Below are 13872 nucleotides of genomic sequence, written 5' to 3'. Positions count from 1 at the left end.
ATGTGAAACCGCATGTGAAAGACCTGCTTGATGCTGAAACTGCCCTTTTGTTCATACCTCTTCTTTTTTTTTTTACTCCAAAATGTAAACATACATGCCCTTTGGTTCTGGAGAGTGTGTAAGAGGGCATATGTGTGGTTGTGCGTGCCAATGTGATGAAAATGAGCATGTGTGGAAGTCACATTTTGCCTACAATAGGAAAACCTGATAATGCTCGGGAGTTTTAGACAATCCGGTCACAAGCGGATGGCACTAAATACGGGATTAAACAGGGTCTATGATGTATTGAGCTTATCCACTTTTAAGCAGAGGTAGTGGAAAAAATATTTGTTTGGACTGCACAGTGTAAATATTTGTGTTGTCAAATTTGCTCAAACAGGAGTTCTTGTTAATCTGCTAAATTAAAGGGATAGTTCACCAAAATAAAACCAATTTTCAATCATTTTCATTTTCTCCAATTGTTCCAAACCTATTTGTGTATCTCTTTTTTTTTTTAACACAAAAGAAGATATTCTAAAGAATGTTGGAAAAACTTCCATGGTACTTTTGTGACTACTATGAATGTCAATGGCTGCTTGCCCCCCCCAGATACCTTCTATTGCATTCAACAGAAGAAAGAAATTCATAAAAGTTTAGATTTAGAACCACTTAATAGTGTCAAAAATCAAGAGGAAATAATTTGAGTGAAATATTCCTTTAAAAAACACCTCAAAGCAGCCTCTATATTCTAATGAATATTACAGTAATTATCATTAGAATCTATTGATATTTTTTGTCCTAAGGTCTTCTAATTTTGTGGACCAAATATATATCTCATGTATTTATCATTCATTCATTCATTTATTTCCCTTCAGCTTAGTCCCTTAGTCCCAGCGGAATGAACGCCATATGTTTTACGCAGTGGATGCTCTTCCAGCTGCAACCCAGTACTGCGAAACACCCATTTAATCTCGCATTAACACACTCACTTACTCACTATGGCAAATTTAGATATCCAATTCACCTATAGCACATCTTTGGACTGTAGGGGAAACAGGAGCACTCAGAGGAAACCCGCGCAAATGCAGGGAGAACATGCAAACTCCATATAGAAATGCCAACTAGTCCAGCCGGGACTCAAACCAGCGACCTTCTTGCTCTGAGGCTAACCACTGAGACACTGTGCTGCCCTGTATTTATTATTTTTAAATGTATTTATTAATCAAAAATCTAAATAATCTGTTAAATCCCTAGCACTCACTTTTTTGTTGCAACACTCTCCGTCATGTTATTAATAAGCAGTGTGTTTTACATTCTTATTTATAAAGAGCCAGTCTCGAGAGAAAAGAAAACAGCCTGTGTTTGTGCGCTACTCGCTTAATTCTAAAATTAAATACAAGGTCTCTAGCTGGTCCCTCCAGAGTTGTTACTGAAATTAGCAAAACATCACATCATGCATAATCATGACTGAACATTGTTTACATTATTGATCAATGCTGTCACTTCAGGGAACGTACACACATCCAACTAATTTGTATTAGTGTTAAATAGACATGTGTAACACTTACAATTACTTTACATTTAAAGGGCACCTATAATGAAAATCATCTTTTGTAAGCTGTTTGGACAGAACTGTGTGCAGGTATAGTGTGTCCACAGTCATATTGGGGTGATATAAAGACTATAAGTAAATTTTCTGACATTAAAATAGGATCAAAAACCCTCCCAATTTGACGTCGGCCACAACGTGATGTAGGAGTGTGGTTTCCCCGCCCACTGAATGGATTGACAGCCGCATATTTACATGTCTCCGTTGTAACGCGTATAATCATATCAACAAGACAGGATGTGCGCTGAGCAACAGGGATTAAAAGATCTGTTGAGCTCTCTGTGATCATCAGTCATCATCAAATGTGATCAAGAAAGTTTAAAACGTTTTTAAAACAGTGCATGTTTCTAATGAATTAAAGCGTTTTTACCGTCTTTATCCCCCCAGTCGCATGTCAGTACAATAATAAAAGACGCTTCAATCCTGGTTTGTGGATATTAAATCAGGTTTATTTTGTACATTAACAGATATCCATACAGCAGTGGATATTAACATGTATCCTGTCACATTTGCTGTGCAAAAACAGTGCAAAGTTAAACATGCATGCTGTGTGTGGGTGTCTGTGTGTAAACTATGTAATGACATTATGTGTGACTCATTGTCACAGAAAGGTTTGAATTAACTCCACAACAAATACATCAAATAATCACTGGGATAGTTCTTACTGTAGTATTTCTCACAAATGTTACACGAGATATGCTTCCTTCATGTAAATTCCAAAATACACAAAGGTATAATAAATTATCTGATGGGTGTTTTGAGCTGAAACTTTAAAGACACATCCTGAGGACACAAAAGACTTATCTTAAATCTTGAAAAAGCAGTAAAAAAAGGGTTCCTTTAATGCATGTGACTTTGAGAATTTAAGTCAAGTTATTGCTTTCATAAATTGAAAAAATACACTGTAAAACATGCTCTTCCACACAATTCCTTTATGCTGTCCCAACACAAATGGATTAAGTTAATTTAATAGTTTTTTACAAATTTAAGTGGATTAAATTACACATAAATCAATTAAGTTGTCCTCAAAAAAAACGTAAGAACTGTTTTGGTTCAACTCAAATTAAATAAATAGTTGGAACAAGCAGCAAATGTAATTTTAAGTGTAACATTAAGATGTTTTTATTTTACATTTGAAGCTTAGAACAATATCAAGTAAACAATAAGAATAATTACTAACATAAGTGTGAACAAACTCTTACAGAATTGTTTCATTGTAGTTCAACATTTACTAAACCAGTTTTAAAAACCCAAAATTGTGCTTGTTAACATTAGTGAATGCACTAGGGCTGCACAATATATCGTTTCAGCATCGATATCGCAATGTGATCATTCACAATAGTCACATCACAGGATATACGCCATGTTGAGTTTGTATTATAATTTATCATTTGCATGTGTTTTTGATGCCAGTGACTGTATAATGATTTTAAAAGCATTCAGGTCACCTTAACTACGATTCATTTTCTTGAATTATTTTTATTTGTATCATTCAGTAACTGTACCTCAATACTGTTAGACTCGGGAAACGATGCAACACTTTCTGAATTGTAACTTTTTCTTGATTGTATTTATAGATAGTTATGCGTGAAAATACTCACAACACATGCAAATACAGAAATGCACTGTAAATAGCACAAACCACAATGAAAACGCGTCTAAGGACCCCAAAAAGTTTATAGATTGTTTTTTTCGATTTTATGAAGATGCATTTCCGCTGAAGAATCATCCCAATCAATCTAACATTATAAATACTTTCCAAATAGAAATATTAACTCAGCTGGTGAAATTGTATTCATATCACAATATAAAAAAAAAATATTGCAATGTTACATTTTTCCAATATCCTGCAGTCCTAAAATGCACTAAACTAATGATCAACAACTTTACTTTCATTAATTACTGAAATAAATGTATTTTTCATAGTTTATTTATATAAATAGTAAATCCATTTAGTACATTAATGAATGGGCCATTATTTTAAAGTGTTACCAACAATCTCAGGAAATGAATTTTTGGGAATAGACAACATCTTTAGCTTCATTCTTAAATATAAAAAATTTAAATATATATTATCAGCAAGGAAGAATGTGGAGAGGAGAACTCTCACCTTGAAATGGCATATAAGTGGATATATAAATATATGAATACTTACATAAAGAAAAAAAAACATAACTTTGAGCACAACAAGCAATTTTCCAGTATTTCATACAACACTCTCAGTCAAATCAAGGCCAAAAGCTGAGGCACAGCAGTAAAAGCTCCTATACCTCCATCTAAGTAAAAAAGAAATGTGGCATTTACCAGACTGACATTTTAGCTCTATTCAGAGAAAGAAAATCTTGTTCTGAAGTTGAAAATTTACCTCATAAATAACCCTACTGCAGATAAAGGCATTTTGTAGACCCCTCTCCCCTCGCGCTAAGTGTATAAAGCTTGACATTTCCATCAGGCCGAGACATCCAAGCAAAACTCCAATTAACCACACCACAGTTTGTAAGACACCACTTTACAGACCGAGATCCAAAATCTCTCCTAGTAAGCCAGATAGCAGGAAGAAAAGTTAAAATCATGTAAGAACAAATGCTTCTGATCTGTGGATCAACATGCATCCATTAATACAGTGAATACGGGACTCAATCAGACGTCTTTAACACCAAACACAAGACCAAAAGCCAATGTTGAGAGAAAGTCAATATGGTTTTAGCCAATTCATTTGGGTTCAGACTGAGGGGAGATATAGCAATTTAATAACCATTTTTTTAATTTGAAGGGTGTTGTTCACCACAAAATAAAATTTCAGTAATTTTACTCATCCTTACGTAGTTTCAAACACATTAGAATTAGGCATGGGACATGTAAGATTCTGACGGTATGATAATCTTGGATAAAAATATCACGGTTTGACAGTATTGTGATTATTGCGCAAAATTTGTTTTTAAATGCATGGGTAAAAAAACATTGGCTCTCATGGCTGCCGGTAAAAAAGCAATCACACGCAAATGGCTACAACAAGAGGAACCAACCTTAAATAATTAGATAGGTGCAACTATTGAGATCTTTACAATGGAAAAAAAAAAATCACTTCTGTAGTTAATATGGGAAAATGGGTTGAATATATTTCAGTTAGAAGACCTGATTTTAATGCTATAAACAAACAGAAAATGCTAATGTGTGTACATACTGTATATAGTTATATATATATATATATATATTCACATTGTATTCTGTGTTATCCCCATGTGTATAATGAAGGTGGTCATTTGAGATTATTCTGCAAGGAATTATATTATGACATGCGTTTTTTATGCTATTTGTCTTTTTATAATTTAACAAAATTCAACTACTATTTATAGTTAGTACACCTGACAATAAGCATGCGCGTAGCCAGCCTGCTGAAAGGGCTGGTTCTTTTTTTTTTTTTTTTTTTAAAGTGGACCTTTTTATTCGCTTCATTTTCTATTCTATGAGATTTAAATACTAAATTTAAGTGACATTTTAAGCACTATTTTAGCTGAATTAGTCGGATGGTCATCATAAGCACACTTTTTGATGTACCAAAAATATTTCTAAATATTTAGAATAAAGAAATATGACAAGTATTATCATGTTTTCAAGAATTATAATAAAAGTTATCTGTCAAATGTTTTCTCTATTTAAAAACAATACAGTAGCGAAAGATGACTTCTCTTAGGTCAGATGTTTTCTTGCACAGCTGGATGTTGGACTCTTGAAAAATGATTGTTTGCATTAGCCAAAACTGATTAACTGAAGTCACACCAATATTCCCCTTGGTCTTAAAGCCTTTTTCGGTGGATTATTTTCACTATTTAAGCTGGCATAGCAGTCAAAATAGGACAAATGAGCTCATGTATAGGACAAATTCTGGACCTTTGTCAGTAAGGGGTGGGTCTTCTGAAACACCTGACCCCCTCTGGCTACGTGCCTGATAATGTATGCAAGTTGTATGTGACTTAAGGTCATATACTAAGATTCAAATGTACCTTGAAATATTGCATGACTGTACTCAGTTGAGTGTTCACAATAAACACAAAATTAAAAAATAAAAATGAATCATTGACTTCTGCTGTCCTCACTTGTTTCAAAAACACAGACTTTTTTACAATTTAAAACGGCATTTTTGGATATTTTTTTCTGCTGGAGATACTGTTGTTCTAAAAAACTAAAAAAAATAAAAAACATAAATAAAAAAATCTTAGATAAACCGTGACGGTTTTAAAACCTTGACTTTTCTAAACCACAGTACACTTTGAAAGTAGTTATCATCCCAATTAGAATAGAAAGTTTTTGAAACATAGATGAAGAGATTTTCAGACCATCCATAGGCAATTTTTCCTCAGCAGTGAAAATTGTCTCAGTTGGGTAAACTTAACAGTGCACAGAAATAATTTTTTGCCATTCCTTTTTACTCCGATAATAAAAGAAAACTCCACAATAGCATTTTATTGCTTTAAAAACAAAAAAGCAGCCAGAAGAGAGAAACTAAAATCAAAATCTTGATTATTTGAACATTTTAACTCTATTACGATTAATGAATGATTATTTTATTCATTTATTGTTTTGGCCTCATAGTTAGTGTTGCCAGATTGGGCGGTTTCCCGCCCAATTGGGCGGTTTTGAATTTATTTTTTGCGGGTAAAAAATTACAAAGGGGGGGTAGTGAAAATTTGGACGGTTTTGCAACGGTGTGCCCGCCAGCCCCCGGTCTGCCCTTATAAACCTGTGTTGATCTCCCAAAGAGATGCCATAGCCCCCGTTCTTCGCATACAAACGCTTAGAACGGTGTAGAAATGCTTGTGATCTCCCTCCCTGACATGACATCTCAATCACCCCCCTCCGCTCCTCAGCCTCACGACAGATAATTATACAGTGAAAAAAATGTTGCATGCAAAACTGTTACAAACAATTTATTTGTGTTGAATTTAAACAAACAAATTAAATTGAGCAATGTTCAACTTTATTTGTTTGTTTAAATTCAGCCCAAATAAATTGTTTACAACCACTCAACATAAAAAAAAAAAGATTAAATCCAAGGAATCATCTTTGAATAATTTTTTTCAGTGTAGTCTACTGATTGTTGGGTGGTGCTTTTTGGTTTTCAGCGGTTTTTCGACAGTTTTTGGGCTGGAATCAGTCAGCTACATCTGGCAACACTGCTCATAGTTAACTTACAAGTTTTGTGCAGTAAATATGCTGTGAGATGTTTGAATGAAGGGTGCATTATTGATTGTAAAATGATTGATGAAAACACACACTATCTACTATCTATGATTATTTATTAAACATCAATGTTGAACAAATGAAATTAAAAGACACTGCCTAAAACCCACAGCCTATTATTATTATACTTTTGGAAACAAAATACATTATTTTCAATGTTTTTCATATTAAAAGAAGAAAATAAGCAGTATTTTAATACGTACTGTAAATAATAATTTTATTGTAAATGGAAAATATGCCATCAAGGCATCTTTGGTGCAGCTTCCAATCAACGTCAATGTAGTAAAAACATGCGATGTGTAGTTCCATTTTAACAAAGGCTGCAACAGACCGTACTTGAGCGTTTGACTCAGTCTAAAGTATAAATCAGTATAAATCAGTCTTAACAGAGCAGGGTCATGTGACTCTACACAGGAATTAGTGAAAAGAACAGAAAGTAATTGAAAAAAATTTACCTGGAATAATTAGATCGATTATAGGTTCTGAATGTCGATTTCGATAACTTTTCAATTAATTGCCCAGCCCTACTGTCCCATCCATAAATGCTGCAATACATTGCTTATGTTGTAATATTTTTTTATTGCAATTTGATGCAAAGATGAAAAAAAAAACTTTACAAATGAACAAACAGCTAAAATAAATATTTCAAGGATTTAAGATATTAAGTAATTATAGACTTGTAAAAATTGATAATCTGTTCACTCTAAGCTACGATGCTTCAAAATGTTCATAAAAACCTGAAAATAATCCACATCTTTTAAAGAAATCTCTTTCTTTTTTCATGATAGCTTTTTAAGATAAGTAGATTATATCAGCATATATTGACAGCGCTTGTTGCCTAAATGCAAGAAAATGTGCCACAAATGAAATGTGAGGGGGCAAAAAATGCTCCGCCAACATTAACTTAATGCTTATGCAATTAAAATGAAGGTCTTCAACATTTGTGCATCACAGACTTAGCATAGTTTTATAGTAATATAACAGAAGTACAATATTAATATCAAAATATTTATAGTGTAACAGTATATAGTATAATATAATCATTTATAGTATAATTCTTTAGTAAAATATTTTCTAAATAAAATCTTGTCATTTAGAGAATAAATTGAAAATCTGGCAAAATAACAAAAAAATATATCTAATACATGCTTTTATTATATTTTTCAGACAATGTTTCACCAATATTTAAATCTATAAGAATCAAAACAACAATATTTAGGGTTTAAAAACCTTGTTTCCAATCACACCAAATTAAAAAGAAGAATAATTGTGCACTTGCGTTAAAATTCAGTGATCATGCTTGCTTGACGTGTGAGAACCAATGATGTCAAGCAGCAAATGAAAGCTTTTTCATGAACCAATAAGGTTTCTCTTACATCAAGCAGATATAATCGAGCTTCTATTTTATTTTTGCTGATCAATATTTATATGTGACTAAATCTGTTCATAATATAAAGTGTGTTTTTAGAAGATTTTGATCAAATCAACTGAATCATATGGACTTCTTTTAGGAACATTTTGAAGCATCATAGATTGATCAATATGAAAGATTTGATTACAATATTTTTCATTTATGTTCTGACGTTGAACATAAGTCTTTGAATGCCATAGGGGATTGAGTAAATGGTTCCAGAATTTTCATTTTGAGATAAACTAACCCTTTAAATTATCAAACGAAAACTTTGATTGTCACTGTTGGTTCAAAACACACACAGACACACACACACACGGCCTTTGATGTTTACATGGGGCTGCTCATCGAACCAAGCAATTTTCCCGAGGCAGTGAATTATGATGACCACACACACACACACACACACTCTGACCATATACGATGGACTGGGTTTATCAGACTGTCTGTGTGTTTAGTTATTTATAGACGCCTGTTTAATTGTTTTTGTCTCGGTGATATATTTAACTAATTGTGTCTGACTGAAGACACAGGAGGGCAATCTGGCATTCTTTACTGGCTAAACTGGATAGCCATTGGTTAGTCAAATCACCACATGCTGTTTAGATAAAGGTTAGAGGTGGCTGACCTGATTACATGCTGTCTGTTGCTCTCAGAGAGCCTAGTTTTTTTGTCGTTGTTGGTTTGATGCTTCTCATTGGTGTGTTTGAATCCCAAGGCTTTTTTACACTTGCACGGCTGAGAATGGAGTGACTTTGGGTCGCCCTTGAGTTTCTGAGGCCATCAGAAGCTTTGAATTTTTTTCTCTTTCTCTCATCAACAAAAACTGCACTTCACTTTACTCACACCAACACAACATCTTCCCTTGAGACCCATGCTGGGCTTCTCAAAGTTTGTTTTTAGAAAGATAAAGCAACAGAATGAAAAGGATTTTTTTTTAAATTTGTGAAGAATATGCTGTTTATAATCTTAAAGAATACATATAAAAGAAATTAGAATTCTGTTTAAAGAGCCCATATTAAACATTAAAAAGGGCCATATTTCGGTTAAATGGGTCTCCCCATATGAATTGTTCCCAAACCCCTCCTTAGCACGAAGCTAATCTGCGCTGATTGGACCGATGACAGCCTGTTGTGATTGGTCAACAGTGAGACAGTAAAATGCCCAGCGCAGTTTGTCAAGTCCCGGTTCGCCAACATTGGTATAGGATCCGATCGCAGCGAACGCCCAAAACACACTTCATAGTAAACTCAATAATGTTATTCAGACACCTTACCACCAAAAGCAGTGTAGTTAAACACCAGCATATTGCTCCATTCTTAACTATGATACACATTCAGTATTAATCCACACAGCAGCAAAAGCTTAACTATTCTGAACCTTGACCGCTGCACGTGTGTAGAAACAGCTGACGGTGGCCATAGCAACGACAAACAGCAGTGGAACACGAGCTCACAAATGCATTTAAATCCGTAAACAAAGTGGCACGCGTTGCATTTCAACGTGGCATTAGATGCGATATTAGAATATAAGAGTTAACCTTATACAGTACAAGCGGTTACAAGTAACAAAACACAATTAAATACATTATTTGCAAGCTAGAGAAAACAAGGAGACAGCAATTTACTTACACTTATGAAATGTGTCATGGGCCAGGTCTGATTTCATTAATTATCTTTCATTTTGGAGCTTTTCTCCCTTCTCAGCTGTAACTCAGATCATTTCTATTTGCCATCATTGCTGTGGCACCTCTTGCGTGAAGTGTTATATGTTCTCAGGGCTTACCTGTACTCTGCTTTGCCCAGAGATCACATCCCCAGCCAGGGGGTTGTAGCGCTCACTAGAGCTCCTCCTCAGCTGCAGCAGGCTGCCTTTGTGCTTAGTAAACTGGCCTTATTTTGCACGCACCCCTGGTGTATTGTCTGTCCATTCATCTCACAAGTCTCATACATCAGTAGTCTTTTCTGATACTTCCTTTAACAAACGAATGAATCGCTCATTTCCCTCACACTTTCGATAATATCCAGGTAAGCACAACGTCTTCATGACTCATGATGACTTCAGGATCTGTTTGTATTTGCTGCTGGGTTAGTGGGCGGGGACGCAGGTTTAAATTTTCCCGGGTTTGCGCGTGCAACAATTGGGCGGGGCTTATGTTTCGTAGCCACATCACGCCGAAACGGCTAAAGACTCGTTTTGAAGACAATTCATTCTCACCACTATGAGTCGACTCTTTTTTTAGATGAATCAATAGTTTTAAAAACAGTCCATTTTCAGATTTAAGCCTTAGCTGGATATTTCACTTTACTTAGAGCTGTGTTACACACTACATGGAATGTCATTTTCAAAAACCCACAATAGGGGCTCTTTAAAATTATGCTAGTATCACTGATCAACTATTTTAGTTTTTTTAATAGTTTGACAGCTATTTATATATATATATTATATATATATATATATATATATATATATATATATATTTATGGAGACATGTTAATATGCGGCTGTCAATTAATTTGGTGGGCGGGGAAACCACACTCCTACATCAAGTTGTGGTCGGCTTCAAATTGGGAGGGTTTTTGATCCTATTTTAATGTCAGAAAATTAAAAAAAAGAGACTTATTGTCTTTATATCACCCCAATATGACTGTGGACACACTATACCTGCACACAGTTCTGTCCAAACAGCTTACAAAAGATGATTGTCATCATAGGTGCCCTTTAAGACTATATTATTAGTTTAAGCTAAATTAACATATTAATTTTTCAAAATATTAACTATAGGTGATCATTTGATCTTCTCAAAATCTATAGAAGCGAAATCAGAATTATATAAAATATTTTCGTGCTATGCTAATAATATTCTCTATCAATTTTTTAATGATATTATTTTTAATTGTAATGAAACAATAACAGAAAAAAGTTCTATGTAACTATAGACGAGCTTAACTGCTAAATAGATCTGTTAGTAATTGGCAAATTAATATCTGACAAGTACAAATGAATGTTTTTGTGATTTAATCAAATATTAATCAAATCCAAGAGAAAAATCAAGCTTGAAGTAGCCGTTGACACAGAACTGGTTTCTGCGTTGAAAATGAAGGATCTCTAGACACATTTTTCAAAGTTCAAGTACTTTTTACTTGACAGACCATCTATAAAAGCTCACGCTGCCTCAAATCACCAACCCTCATTGTAAATGAATGATTTCTGCCTGCTGCAAACCTCTGTCAATGTTAAGGGTCAAAGAGAGGGTAGAAAATCGTCATAAAACACTACATTTTGGTGCATGAAGCTGTGACTAACATCGCACGTATTTAAAAACCTCTTTAATTTCATAGCAGAGGACAACGGTACATTTCTTTTTACTTCTGTTTTTCTTACAGCCAAGCAAATGGATCTGGTAACCTCAAATCCCACCACCCTGCAGATCCCAACTGTTTTCCTTCAGTCCGAACGGAAGACATTTCTATCACAGAGCTGTCAGACCCCTGCTGAGGCATACGAGACATGGCGACCATTACCAAGACCACCCCGGAATAACAAAGGACAAAAATCCAATCGCAGCTTAATGCCATTTACTGATGGAGGCAAATGTAACATGCATCTGTTTCTGACTATACACTACACTGATTTTTCAAAGGCTTTTGAGCATGTCAAAATTTCTCTGTGATGTGATCACTAGTTGACGAGCTGAATGCATTTCTCTTTCCTCTACAGGAAAAAACAGCTTTGCTTGTCGAAGGAGCTGACAGTCTTTGTCTGTTCATAGTTCAAGATAATGCACCAATATTGTGTGTTCTTTGCAGTGGTTATCGGGTCTGACAACGCTAAATTTTCCCATGGGTTGGTGGATTTTGCAAAGATATTTATTCATGGAAAAGATTATTGTTTTGTCTAAATTTGAGTGAAATCAAACCTTCTTTCGCAGTGAAACTGAAACAGGCAATCGAGTGAAAGGAATGTCTGTGTATTGGCAACAAACCATGAACTCTGATTTTAATACACTGCCATCTGAAACTGATCGTTTTAAGTATGAAATATGCAGCATAACCTGCCGATGTTTTATCCTTATTTACATGGAAATTAGGAAATGCATTTTTACATGGAAAAATACTCCTGCATTCTCAACCCTCACAAATCATTGACTATACCGTCAACGTGACAGGACATGAATTTGCAAGCTTCCTTTTTCATTATTAATTCGCCACTGGTATAAAAGTTTTCTCATGCCACATTAAAGCAACAAAAGACTGATGGTGTTGAAACTCAAATAACTCACATAGATAGTTCATCCAAAAATGAAAATTTACGAACTACACACTGTAAAAATGCAGGGTTCCACACAATTCAATCATGTTGTCCCAACACAATTTATAAAGTTAACTTAACACTTTTTATGTGGATTGAACATAAGAAAATTAGTTGTCCCAAGAAATCTCAAGAATTGTGTTATTTCAGCTCATTTTAATTAAGTAATTAGAACAAGTAAAAAAAAAAATTGAGTGTGTTCACACCCCCTCAAGTGGTTCCAAACCTTTATGAGTTTCCAATTTCTGTTGAACACATAAAACGACATGTGGACGAAAGCTGAAAACCTGTGACCATTTATTTTCATTGTAGGAAAAAACAAATACTATGCACTCAAATAAAGATTTGTCCTATTGTTGAAGATACTTATTTAAAATGAGCTGAATCGACATAATTCTTGAGGTTTTTGTAACAGCTTAATTGTTTTATGTTCATCCACTTAATTGTACAAACAATTAAGTCAACTTAATATGTGTACGGACAACATAAAGGAAGTGTGTTAGACGCAGCATTTTTTACACTGTGGAAGTCAATTGTTTAAAATTTCCAGCTTTCTTCAAAATGTCCCTTTAACTGCCCCACCAGCAAAATATTATTTGATTTATATTTGATTAATATTATATGATTGGATTTCTTAACTCCTAATGTTGCTAGTTGACACACTCGATGCATTTTCTTTCAACACATTGTATAATTTCTAAAATATCAACCTCTATCAAACGGTTGATATGTCGGTTTATGGTAAAGTACTGGAATTACATATATACTATGAAAAATCTGAAAATATATAGTTGGTAAGACCAATTTATTTAAAAACATCAAAATAAAACATTTTTGAATACTAAAATCATCTTTATTTTTTGAAGTATGTCATAAAATATTTCTGATTCTCATTTAACACACTTTAAAACTAGTCAAGTGAAGGAGTGTAACAGGTTTATGTTTGCTTGATTTTTTTTTGCAAACCAACAATGCTGTGTGCTGTGAACCAATATTTAAAACAGTCGTTCTTTAAATGACTTTAACAGTAGAACAAGCAGTAAAAGGGTTATCTTCTTTTGTGTTTAAAAGAAGTAATAAACTCAAAAAGAGTTGAAACCAGTGAAAGGTGAGTAAATGATGACAGAATATTCATTTTTGGGTGAACGGTCCCTTTAAGTAGTGAACCACTGCACTTCACCTCAGTGCTGCAATGTGGAAAATAGCCTCTATTTAGAGCTTATATAATGAGACTATTTTATTTAATTTTGTAATTGCACTAAACTGGGTGTACCTCCATTCCTTTCCACTGACTTGCTATGTGTGTGTGCGTGTGTGTGAC

The 13872-nt window shown here is 34.1% G+C and overlaps 1 protein-coding gene across 1 annotated transcript in view; it reads right to left on the bottom strand.

The window, feature by feature from the left end:
• Nucleotides 1-13872, bottom strand: part of efnb3a (ephrin-B3a) — a 75978-nt gene that overhangs the window by 45683 nt on the left and 16423 nt on the right. The window lies entirely within an intron of this gene.

This window comes from Danio aesculapii, chromosome 10, assembly GCF_903798145.1.
Source record: "Danio aesculapii chromosome 10, fDanAes4.1, whole genome shotgun sequence".
In the NCBI taxonomy this organism is placed as follows: domain Eukaryota; kingdom Metazoa; phylum Chordata; class Actinopteri; order Cypriniformes; family Danionidae; genus Danio; species Danio aesculapii.
The sequence above is the reverse complement of the archived record's forward strand: the minus strand, read 5'-3'. Positions and strand labels throughout refer to the sequence as shown.